The 12,500-nt window shown below is 55.9% G+C and overlaps 5 non-coding genes across 5 annotated transcripts; all 5 read right to left on the bottom strand.

Annotated features, from left to right (window-relative positions):
- Positions 1–1,479: 1,479 nt before the first annotated feature.
- LOC133068589 (small nucleolar RNA SNORD116) lies at positions 1,480–1,571 on the bottom strand. The gene has a single exon (XR_009695559.1). It is a non-coding gene; the product is annotated as a small nucleolar RNA SNORD116 (small nucleolar RNA).
- A 2,638-nt stretch (positions 1,572–4,209) lies between these two features.
- On the bottom strand, positions 4,210–4,302 carry LOC133068609 (small nucleolar RNA SNORD116). The gene has a single exon (XR_009695578.1). It is a non-coding gene; the product is annotated as a small nucleolar RNA SNORD116 (small nucleolar RNA).
- Positions 4,303–6,942: 2,640 nt separating this feature from the next.
- LOC133068588 (small nucleolar RNA SNORD116) lies at positions 6,943–7,034 on the bottom strand. The gene has a single exon (XR_009695558.1). It is a non-coding gene; the product is annotated as a small nucleolar RNA SNORD116 (small nucleolar RNA).
- A 2,640-nt stretch (positions 7,035–9,674) lies between these two features.
- Positions 9,675–9,767, bottom strand: LOC133068608 (small nucleolar RNA SNORD116). The gene has a single exon (XR_009695577.1). It is a non-coding gene; the product is annotated as a small nucleolar RNA SNORD116 (small nucleolar RNA).
- Positions 9,768–12,407: 2,640 nt separating this feature from the next.
- LOC133068607 (small nucleolar RNA SNORD116) lies at positions 12,408–12,500 on the bottom strand. The gene has a single exon (XR_009695576.1). It is a non-coding gene; the product is annotated as a small nucleolar RNA SNORD116 (small nucleolar RNA).

Here is a 12,500-nt window from a genome sequence, read left to right as displayed (position 1 = left end):
ATACCAGGATCCAGGGGTCACTCCCACACAAACGGGATCCCTTTCCTGGCCAGATTATCCTCACATCCACACCCTGTAGGGACCAGGCTACTGACCACACCCTACAGAAAGCTCCCATAATGCAGGGTGTGGTCCACATTGGACTCATCCTGCCTCAAGGGTCTCTCACCCAAATCTGAAGCCTCCAAGGCCTCGGCACACACAGGGACAATCCTCAAGCAGGAACACCCACAGGATGACAGCGGGCAAAATGAGCGCGTGCACACAGATCACTAAGGATGCTTTCATGAAGACTTCAGAAGACCTGTCAGGGGAAGACCCTGGATGCCACAGGTCTCTGCCATAGCGCCATGGGAGCTACTGGCTCCTACATTGGTCAGCCTGGGTATTCCACCCAATGACCAAACTCTACCAGAACCATGGGCCTCCAAGCTTGGTGCTCCATTGCCAGGGGGCAAACACATTGGTGCTATCAGGGCCGGCTGACTGGCCCCAACCTTAGGGAGACTAGCTAATTCCAGGCCCAGGAGACAAATGGCGGCCAAGGGGCATGTGCACATACCATATTACAACCCACAGGGCTGCTTGCTTGGCCTCTCTTCTTGCAACTCTTCAAGGCACCAAAGATACCCTTCGGGAGTCCTTCTACTGGCAGCAGGCCACCAACGACACAAACGTCACCTGTCACTGAGCCTCCCAGGCACAAGCAATGCCCCCTCCTCTGTACCCAGCTGAGGGCAGCTTCAAAAGGACCACACTATGTATCAGTGAAAACACAACGACAGTGCCTGCAGCCTCAGCGGACATAACATCCCAGGCAATCACACTGCGCTTTTCCTCACCTGCCCAACCATTCTCCTCTGGGGCTCTGGTCAACATGCAGGAGCAATGCAGGCCTGTGACCACAACACAGTCCATGGCGACCTCCAAGACTCAAGCATGTGACAGGACTTGCAATTCAGGAACTGCCAAGGGCAGAAATGAGGCCTATTCACTTTCACAACTGCCACCATTCCCCTAGGTCTCTGCAGCCGCTACAGCCCACAGGGTACTCAGCAATCTCACCAACCCAAAGGGCCGCAATGGCCAGGGCATCAGATCTGACCTGGGCCTCCAATCAGACACCATAGAAGCCTCCTTGCATCAGAATCGACATCACGAGAGCCCCAATTAGCACACTTGCAGCAAGAACCAAGACAAAATGCACCGCTCTGAGAGAAGAGCTCACTGTCCGATGCCAGGATCGACTGCGACACCTACCACCACTGGACAAGACGGATGCCTCTTCTGCTCCTCAGTGCCCTTCACCATGGACCCCACATTCCAAGAAGGCCGCTCGAACATCTGGAGACGGCCCATGGGCAGATGGGAGCCTCGCAAATGGTGGTGACCTGGCTCCTCCATGCGTGTGTGTGACGCAGTCAGAGAAGCCCTCTTGCTAACCAGTCCCACCCTTAACCCTAAGGGAGGCAACGTGCTGGACCTCAGTTTCGATGAGGAGACGGTAGTGAGTTCTCACTCATTTTGTTCAGATTTCCAAGGAATGCATGAGAGGGTGTCGTCATCGATCCGAGCACGTGCTGGCTGGCTCCCCACGTCCACAGGGCAGGCAGCGTCGCTCCAAGGAGGAGCCAGTGACCTGGGAGTCCTCCAGCAGCCGGGGCAACTCAGAGCCCCCAGGCTTCTCAGCAAGAGGAACCGTCCCTCAATACGTTCTGCCACTCAGGCAGGGCCAGGAAACCTGCAATTCACGACACGTTTTGGGGCAGGAGAAGCTGTACCGTGCTCGGTGATCCAAAAAGCCCTGGCACCACCCTGGGCCGCCACACTTCTTGCCGGACTCCCTTGCACCTCGAGCCACCGACTCAAGGCGGACCTTCGTCTCCAGGGACATGGACAGCCGTATCTGGCAACTGCACCTGACGAGGGGACAGAAAGCACAGGAACACTTGAGATGTGGACTTGGTCTCTCACTGAGTAACACTGATGCAGAGGTTTCACTGGGGGAAGGCCTGTATCTGCAACCCAACTACATCCATCCCTTACAGACCACTGGTTACCTACCGTTCAAAAGAGTGCAGCAAATTATGCTCAAGGTCATGTGGGTGTCTTTCTGACTCAGCATGCATGGGTGGCAGGGGATTCGATGTGGGGTTGAATGCCTGTGTCCCGGTGTACCAACAAGAATGTACTGTCGGCATTTGGGGGTGTGTCCAGAAATATGTCCAGCTATCCAAGTCTCAGAGCCCGCATTGAAAGGCCCTGCAGTCTGAACACGCATCCTGTCTTCATGGAGCCCTGACCTCCTGTCCTCCCACCAAATGGGGGATGACACCTGGCATCTTCCTTCAGCCGCATGAAAAATTTCACTGAGGGGCTGTTGACGTACGCTCCAGGCTCCCAGTCTCCATGACCCATGATCTCTGACCAAAGCACAGAAACCTGACCGCCCAAGGTCACCTTGCGGAGCATCTGTGTCAATGCCACGTACCCTGAGACTGTAGCTACTACTACAGCACAGGGGTCCTTGGCACAAGGTTCACCTCCACCCTAACCAGAAAAGTTTCCCAAAGAACTACAGAGTAAGGTGAACTTGGCACTAGGGCAGATTCGGCCCAGCGCACCCTCGAATAGGAGCAGAATTCAAGGCATGCGTCTCTTCCTGCCAGTCAGTCCACTCATTGGGGGGCCTCTGACAGAAAGGAAGGATGGGACTTGGACTTCCTCAGGTCCCAGGATCCAGGGGCCACTCCCACAGAAACGGGATCCCTTTCCTGGCCAGATTATCCTCACGTCCACACCCTGTAGGGACCAGGCTACTGACCAAACCCCACAGTAAACTCCCATAATGCAGGGTGTGGTCCACATTGGACTCATCCTGCCTCAAGGGTCACTCACCCAAATCTGAAGCCTCCAAGGCCTCGGCACACACAGGGACAATCCTCAAGCAGGAACACCCACAGGATGATGGGGGGCAAAATGACCGCGTGCACATAGATCACTAAGGATGCTTTCATGAAAACTTCAGAAGACCTGTCAGGGGAAGACCCTGGATGCCACAGGTCTCTGCCATAGCGCCATGGGAGCTGCTGGCTCCTACACTGGGTCAGCCTGGGTATTCCAACCAATGGCCAATCTCTACCAGAACCATGGGCCTCCAAGCTTGATGCTCCATTGCCAGGGGGCGGACACATTGGTGCTATCAGGGCCGGCTGACTGGCCCCAACCTTAGGGAGCCTAGGTAATTCCAGGCCCAGGGGACAAATGGCGGCCCACGGGCATGTGCACACTCCACATAACAACCCACAGGGCTGCTTGCTTGGCCTCTCTTCTTGCAACTCTTCAAGGCACCGAAGATACCCTTCGGGAGTCCTTCTACCTGCAGCAGGCCACCAAGGACACAAACGTCACCTTTCACTGAGCCTCGCAGGCACAAGCAATGCCCCCTCCTCTGTACCCAGCTGAGGGCAGCTTCAAAAGGACCACACTATGTATCAGTGAAAACAGAACGACAGTGCCTGCAGCCTCAGCAGACATAACATCCCAGGCAATCACACTGCGCTTTTCCTCACCTGCCCAACCATTCTCCTCTGGGGCTCTGGTCAAACTGCAGGAGCAATGCAGGCCTGTGACCACAACACAGTCCATGGCGACCTCCAAGACTCAAGCATGTGACAGGACTTGCAATTCAGGAACTGCCAAGGGCAGAAATGAGGCCTATTCACTTTCACAACTGCCACCGTTCCCCTAGGTCTCTGCAGCCGCTGCAGCCCACAGGGTCCTCAGCAATCTCACCAACCCAAAGGGCCGCAATGGCCAGGGCCTCAGATCTGACTTGGGCCTCCAATCAGACACCACAGAAGCTTCCTTGCGTCAGAATCGACATCACGAGAGCCCCAATTAGCACACTTGCAGCAGGAACCAAGACAAAACACACCGCCCTGAGAGAAGAGCTCACTGTCCGAAGCCAGGATCGACTGCGACACCTACCACCACTGCACAAGCCGGATGCCTCTTCTGCTCCTTAGTCCCCTTCACCATGGACCCCACATTCCAAGAAGGCCGCTCGAACATCTGGACACGGCCCACCCGCAGATGGGAGCCTCGCAAATGGTGGTGACCTGGCTCCTCCATGCGTGTGTGTGACGCAGTCAGAGAAGCCCTCTTGCTAACCAGTCACACCCTTAACCCCACGGGAGGCAACGTGCTGGACCTCAGTTTCGATGAGGAGACGGTAGTGAGTTCTCACTCATTTTGTTCAGATTTTCCAAGGAATGCATGAGAGGGTGTCGTCATCGATCCGAGCAGGTGCTGGCTGGCTCCCCACCTCCACAAGTCAGGCAGCGCCGCTCCAAGGAGGAGCCAGTGACCTGGGAGTCCTCCAGCAGCCGGGGCAACTCAGAGCCCCCAGGCTTCTCAGCAAGAGGAACGGTCCCTCCATACGTACAGCCACTCAGGCAGTGCCAGGAAACCTGCAATTCACGACACGTCTTGCGGCAGGAGAAGCCGTACCGTGCTCGGTGATCCAAAAAGCCCTGGCAGCAGCCTGGGCCGCCACACTTCTTGCCGGACTCCCTTGCACCTCGAGCCGCCGCCTCAGGGGCGGACCTTCGTCTCCTGGGTCATGGACAGCCATATCTGGCAACTGCATCTGACGAGGGGACAGAAAGCACAGGAACACTTGAGATGTGGACTTGGTCTCTCACTGAGTAACACTGATGCAGAGGTTTCCCTGGGGGAAGGCCTGTATCTGCAACCCAACTACATCCATCCCTTACAGACCACTGGTTACCTACCGTTCAAAAGAGTGCAGCAAATTAGGCTCAAGGTCATGTGGGTGTCTTTCTGACTCAGCATGCATGGGTGGCAGGGGCTTCGATGTGGGGTTGAGTGCTTGTGTCCCGGTGTACCAACAAGAATGCACTCTTGGCAATTTGGGGGTGTGTCCAGAAATATGTCCAGGTAGCCAAGTCTCAGAGCCCGCACTGAAAGGCCCTGCAGTCTGAACACGCATGCCGTCTGCATGGAGCCCTGACCTCCTGTCCTCCCACGAAATGGGGGATGACACCTGGCATTTTCCTTCAGCCCCATGAAAAATTTCACTGAGGCGCTGTTGACGTAGGCTCTAGGCTCCCAGTCTGCATGACCCATGATCTCTGACCAAAGAACAGAAATCTGACCGCCCAAGGCCACCTTGCGGAGCACCTGTGTCAATGCCACGTACCCTGAGACTGTAGCTACTACTACAGCTCAGGGGTCCTTGGCACAAGGTTCACCTCCACCCTAACCAGAAAAGTTTCCCAGAGAACTACAGAGTAAGGTGAACTTGGCACTAGGGCAGATTCGGCCCAGCGCACCCTCGAATAGGAGCAGAATTCAAGGCATGCGTCTCTTCCTGCCAGTCAGTCCACTCATTGGGCGGCCTCTGACAGAAAGGAAGGATGGGACTTGGACTTCCTCAGGTATCAGGATCCAGGGGTCACTCCAACAGAAACGGGATCCCTTTCCTGGCCAGATTATCCTCACATCCACACCCTGTAGGGACCAGGCTACTGACCAAACCCCACAGAAAGCTCCCATAATGCAGGGCGTGGTCCACATTGGACTCATCCTGCCCCAAGGGTCACTCACCCAAATCTGAAGCCTCCAAGGCCTCGGCACACACAGGGACAATCCTCAAGCAGGAACACCCACAGGATGACGGGGCGCAAAATGACCGCGTGCACTCAGATCATTAAGGATGCTTTCATGAAGACTTCACAAGACCTGTCAGGGGAAGACCCTGGATGCCACAGGTCTCTGCCAAAGCGCCATGGGAGCTGCTGGCTCCTACATTGAGTCAGCCTGGGTATTCCAACCAATGACCAATCTCTACCAGAACCATGGGCCTCCAAGCTTGATGCTCCATTGCCAGGGGGCAAACACATTGGTGCTATCAGGGCCGGCTGACTGGCCCCAACCTTAGGGAGCCTAGTTAATTCCAGGCCCAGGGGACAAATGGCGGCCAACGGGCATGTGCACACTCCACATAACAACCCACAGGGCTGCTTGCTTGGCCTCTCTTCTTGCAACTCTTCAAGGCACCGAAGATACCCTTCGGGAGTCCTTCTACCGGCAGCAGGCCACCAAGGACACAAACGTCACCTTTCACTGAGCCTCCCAGGCACAAGCAATGCCCCCTCCTCTGTACCCAGCTGAGGGCAGCTTCAAAAGGACCACACTATGTGTCAGTGAAAACAGAACGACAGTGCCTGCAGCCTCAGCAGACATAACATCCCAGGCAATCACACTGCGCTTTTCCTCACCTGCCCAACCATTCTCCTCTGGGGCTCTGGTCAACATGCAGGAGCAATGCAGGCCTGTGACCACAACACAGTCCATGGCGACCTCCAAGACTCAAGCATGTGACAGGACTTGCAATTCAGGAACTGCCAAGGGCAGAAATGAGGCCTATTAACTTTCACAACTGCCACCGTTCCCCTAGGTCTCTGCAGCCGCTGCAGCCCACAGGGTACTCAGCAATCTCACCAACCCAAAGGGCCGCAATGGCCAGGGCCTCAGATCTGACCTGGGCCTCCAATCAGACACCACAGAAGCTTCCTTGCGTCAGAATCGACATCACGAGAGCCCCAATTAGCACACTTGCAGCAGGAACCAGGACAAAATGCACCGCCCTGAGAGAAGAGCTCACTGTCCGAAGCCAGGATCGACTGCGACACCTACCACCACTGCACAAGCCGGATGCCTCTTCTGCTCCTCAGTGCCCTTCACCATGGACCCCACATTCCAAGAAGGCCGCTCGAACATCTGGAGACGGCCCATCCGCAGATGGGAGCCTCGGAAATGGTGGTGACCTGGCTCCTCCATGCGTGTGTGTGACGCAGTCAGAGAAGCCCTCTTGCTAACCAGTCCCACCCTTAACCCCAAGGGAGGCAACGTGCTGGACCTCAGTTTCGATGAGGAGACGGTAGTGAGTTCTCACTCATTTTGTTCAGATTTCCAAGGAATGCATGAGAGGGTGTCGTCATCGATCCGAGCACGTGCTGGCTGGCTCCCCACCTCCACAGGGCAGGCAGCGCCGCTCCAGGGAGGAACCAGTGACCTGGGAGTCCTCCAGCAGCCAGGGCAACTCAGAGCCCCCAGGCTTCTCAGCAAGAGGAACGGTCCCTCCATACGTACAGCCACTCAGGCAGTGCCAGGAAACCTGAAATTCACGACACGTTTTGGGGCAGGAGAAGCCGTACCGTGCTCGGTGATCCAAAAAGCCCTGGCACCACGCTGGGCTGCCACACTTCTTGCCGGACTCCCTTGCACCTCGAGCCGCCGCCTCAGGGGCGGACCTTCGTCTCCTGGGTCATGGACAGCCATATCTGGCAACTGCATCTGACGAGGGGACAGAAAGCACAGGAACACTTGAGATGTGGACTTGGTCTCTCACTGAGTAACACTGATGCAGAGGTTTCAATGGGGGAAGGCCTGTATCTGCAACCCAACTACATCCATCCCTTACAGACCACTGGTTACCTATCGTTCAAAAGAGTGCAGCAAATTAGGCTCAAGGTCATGTGGGTGTCTTTCTGACTCAGCATGCATGGGTGGCAGGGGCTTTGATGTGGGGTTGAGTGCCTGTGTCCCAGTGTACCAACAAGAATGCACTCTCGGCAATTTGGGGGTATGTCCAGAAATATGTCCAGGTAGCCAAGTCTCAGAGCCCGCATTGAAAGGGCCTGCAGTCTGAACACGCATGCCGTCTTCATGGAGCCCTGACCTCCTGTCCTCCCACGAAATGGGAGATTACACATGGCATCTTCCTTTAGCCGCATGAAAAATTTCACTGAGGGGCTGTTGACGTAGGCTCTAGGCTCCCAGTCTGCATGACCCATGATCTCTGACCAAAGCACAGAAATCTGACCGCCCAAGGCCACCTTGCGGAGCATCTGTGTCAATGCCACGTACCCTGAGACTGTAGCTACTACTACAGCTCAGCGGTCCTTGGCACAAGGTTCACCTCCACCCTAACCAGAAAATTTTCCCAGAGAACTACAGAGTAAGGTGAACTTGGTACTAGGGCAGATTTGCCCCAGCGCACCCTCGAATAGGAGCAGAATTCAAGGCATGCGTCTCTTCCTGCCAGTCAGTCCACTCATTGGGCGGCCTCTGACAGAAAGGAAGGATGGGACTTGGACTTCCTCAGGTACCAGGATCCAGAGGTCACTCCCACAGAAACGGGATCCCTTTCCTGGCCAGATTATCCTCACATCCACACCCTGTAGGGACCAGGCTACTGACCACACCCTATAGAAAGCTCCCATAATGCAGGGCGTGGTCCACATTGGACTCATCCTGCCCCAAGGGTCACTCACCCAAATCTGAAGCCTCCAAGGCCTCGGCACACACAGGGACAATCCTCAAGCAGGAACACCCACAGGATGACGGGTGGCAAAATGACCGCGTGCACACAGATCACTAAGGATGCTTTCATGAAGACTTCAGAAGACCTGTCAGGGGAAGACCCTGGATGCCACAGGTCTCTGCCAAAGCGCCATGGGAGCTGCTGGCTCCTACACTGAGTCAGCCTGGGTATTCCAACCAATGGCCAATCTCTACCAGAACCATGGGCCTCCAAACTTGATGCTCCATTGCCAGGGGGCGAACACATTGGTGCTATCAGGGCCGGCTGACTGGCCCCAACCTTAGGGAGCCTAGGTAATTCCAGGCCCAGGGGACAAATGGCGGCCAAGGGGCAGGTGCACACTCCACATAACAACCCACAGGGCTGCTTGCTTGGCCTCTCTTCTTGCAACTCTTCAAGGCACCAAAGATACCCTTCGGGAGTCCTTCTACCGGCAGCAGGCCACCAAGGACACAAACGTCACCTGTCACTGAGCCTCCCAGGCACAAGCAATGCGCCCTCCTCTATACCCAGCTGAGGGCAGCTTCAATAGGACCACACTATGTATCAGTGAAAACACAACGACAGTGCCTGCAGCCTCAGCAGATGTAACATCCCAGGCAATCACACTGCGCTTTTCCTCACCTGCCCAACCATTCTCCTCTGGGGCTCTGGTCAACATGCAGGAGCAATGCAGGCCTGTGACCACAACACAGTCCATGGCGACCTCCAAGACTCAAGCATGTGACAGGACTTGCAATTCAGGAACTGCCAAGGGCAGAAATGAGGCCTATTAACTTTCACAACTGCCACCGTTCCCCTTGGTCTCTGCAGCCGCTGCAGCCCACAGGGTCCTCAGCAATCTCACCAACCCAAAGGGCCGCAATGGCCAGGGCCTCAGATCTGACCTGGGCCTCCAATCAGACACCACAGAAGCTTCCTTGCGTCAGAATCGACATCACGAGAGCCCCAATTAGCACACTTGCAGCAGGAACCAGGACAAAATGCACCGCCCTGAGAGAAGAGCTCACTGTCCGAAGCCAGGATCGACTGCGACACCTACCACCACTGCACAAGCCGGATGCCTCTTCTGCTCCTCAGTGCCCTTCACCATGGACCCCACATTCCAAGAGGGCCGCTCGAACATCTGGACACGGCCCACCCGCAGATGGGAGCCTCGCAAATGGTGGTGACCTGGCTCCTCCATGCGTGTGTGTGACGCAGTCAGAGAAGCCCTCTTGCTAACCAGTCACACCCTTAACCCCAAGGGAGGCAACGTGCTGGACCTCAGTTTCGATGAGGAGACGGTAGTGAGTTCTCACTCATTTTGTTCAGATTTTCCAAGGAATGCATGAGAGGGTGTCGTCATCGATCCGAGCACGTGCTGGCTGGCTCCCCACCTCCACAAGGCAGGCAGCGCTGCTCCAAGAACGAGCCAGTGACCTGGGAGTCCTCCAGCAGCCGGGGCAACTCAGAGCCCCCAGGCTTCTCAGCGAGAGGAACGGTCCCTCCATACGTACAGCCACTCAGGCAGTGCCAGGAAACCTGCAATTCACGACATGTCTTGGGGCAAGAGAAGCCGTACCGTGCTCGGTGATCCAAAAAGCCCTGGCAGCAGCCTGGGCCGCCACACTTCTTGCCGGACTCCCTTGCACCTCGAGCCGCCGCCTCAGGGGCGGACCTTCGTCTCCTGGGTCATGGACAGCCATATCTGGCAACTGCATCTGACGAGGGGACAGAAAGCACAGGAACACTTGAGATGTGGACTTGGTCTCTCACTGAGTAACACTGATGCAGAGGTTTCACTGGGGGAAGGCCTGTATCTGCAACCCAACTACATCCATCCCTTACAGACCACTGGTTACCTACCGTTCAAAAGAGTGCAGCAAATTAGGCTCAAGGTCATGTGGGTGTCTTTCTGACTCAGCATGCATGGGTGGCAGGGGCTTCGATGTGGGGTTGAGTGCTTGTGTCCCGGTGTACCAACAAGAATGCACTCTCGGCAATTTGGGGGTGTGTCCAGAAATATGTCCAGGTAGCCAAGTCTCAGAGCCCGCACTGAAAGGCCCTGCAGTCTGAACACGCATGCCGTCTTCATGGAGCCCTGACCTCCTGTCTTCCCACGAAATGGGGGATGACACCTGGCATCTTCCTTCAGCTGCATGAAAAATTTCACTGAGGCGTTGTTGCCGTAGGCTCTAGGCTCCCAGTCCCTATGACCCATGATCTCTGACCAAAGCACAGAAATCTGACCGCCCAAGGCCACCTTGCGGAGCATCTGTGTCAATGCCACGTACCCTGAGACTGTAGCTACTACTACAGCTCAGGGGTCCTTGGCACAAGGTTCACCTCCACCCTAACCAGAAAAGTTTCCCAGAGAACTACAGAGTAAGGTGAACTTGGCACTATGGTAGATTCGGCCCAGCGCACCCTCGAATAGGAGCAGAATTCAAGGCATGCGTCTCTTCCTGCCAGTCAGTCCACTCATTGGGCGGCCTCTGACAGAAAGGAAGGATGGGACTTGGACTTCCTCAGGTATCAGGATCCAGGGGTCACTCCAACAGAAACGGGATCCCTTTCCTGGCCAGATTATCCTCACATCCACACCCTGTAGGGACCAGGCTACTGACCAAACCCCACAGAAAGCTCCCATAATGCAGGGCGTGGTCCACATTGGACTCATCCTGCCCCAAGGGTCACTCACCCAAATCTGAAGCCTCCAAGGCCTCGGCACACACAGGGACAATCCTCAAGCAGGAACACCCACAGGATGACGGGGCGCAAAATGACCGCGTGCACTCAGATCATTAAGGATGCTTTCATGAAGACTTCACAAGACCTGTCAGGGGAAGACCCTGGATGCCACAGGTCTCTGCCAAAGCGCCATGGGAGCTGCTGGCTCCTACATTGAGTCAGCCTGGGTATTCCAACCAATGACCTATCTCTACGAGAACCATGGGCCTCCAAGCTTGATGCTCCATTGCCAGGGGGCAAACACATTGGTGCTATCAGGGCCGGCTGACTGGCCCCAACCTTAGGGAGCCTAGGTAATTCCAGGCCCAGGGGACAAATGGCGGCCAACGGGCATGTGCACACTCCACATAACAACCCACAGGGCTGCTTGCTTGGCCTCTCTTCTTGCAACTCTTCAAGGCACCGAAGATACCCTTCGGGAGTCCTTCTACCGGCAGCAGGCCACCAAGGACACAAACGTCACCTTTCACTGAGCCTCCCAGGCACAAGCAATGCCCCCTCCTCTGTACCCAGCTGAGGGCAGCTTCAACAGGACCACACTATGTATCAGTGAAAAAAGAACGACAGTGCCTGCAGCCTCAGCAGACATAACATCCCAGGCAATCACACTGCGCTTTTCCTCACCTGCCCAACCATTCTCCTCTGGGGCTCTGGTCAACATGCAGGAGCAATGCAGGCCTGTGACCACAACACAGTCCATGGCGACCTCCAAGACTCAAGCATGTGACAGGACTTGCAATTCAGGAACTGCCAAGGGCAGAAATGAGGCCTATTAACTTTCACAACTGCCACCGTTCCCCTAGGTCTCTGCAGCCGCTGCAGCCCACAGGGTACTCAGCAATCTCACCAACCCAAAGGGCCGCAATGGCCAGGGCCTCAGATCTGACCTGGGCCTCCAATCAGACACCACAGAAGCTTCCTTGCGTCAGAATCGACATCACGAGAGCCCCAATTAGCACACTTGCAGCAGGAACCAGGACAAAATGCACCGCCCTGAGAGAAGAGCTCACTGTCCGAAGCCAGGATCGACTGCGACACCTACCACCACTGCACAAGCCGGATGCCTCTTCTGCTCCTCAGTGCCCTTCACCATGGACCCCACATTCCAAGAGGGCTGCTCGAACATCTGGACACGGCCCACCCGCAGATGGGAGCCTCGCAAATGGTGGTGACCTGGCTCCTCCATGCGTGTGCGTGGCGCAGTCAGAGAAGCCCTCTTGCTAACCAGTCAAACCCTTAACCCCAAGGGAGGCAACGTGCTGGACCTCAGTTTCGATGAGGAGACGGTAGTGAGTTCTCACTCATTTTGTTCAGATTTTCCAAGGAATGCATGAGAGGGTGTCGTCATCGATCC

The sequence above is a fragment of the Dama dama genome, chromosome 13 (genome assembly GCF_033118175.1).
Source record: "Dama dama isolate Ldn47 chromosome 13, ASM3311817v1, whole genome shotgun sequence".
In the NCBI taxonomy this organism is placed as follows: Eukaryota; Metazoa; Chordata; class Mammalia; order Artiodactyla; family Cervidae; genus Dama; species Dama dama.
Note: the sequence above shows the minus strand (reverse complement) of the source record. Positions and strands in the feature narration are given on the sequence as shown.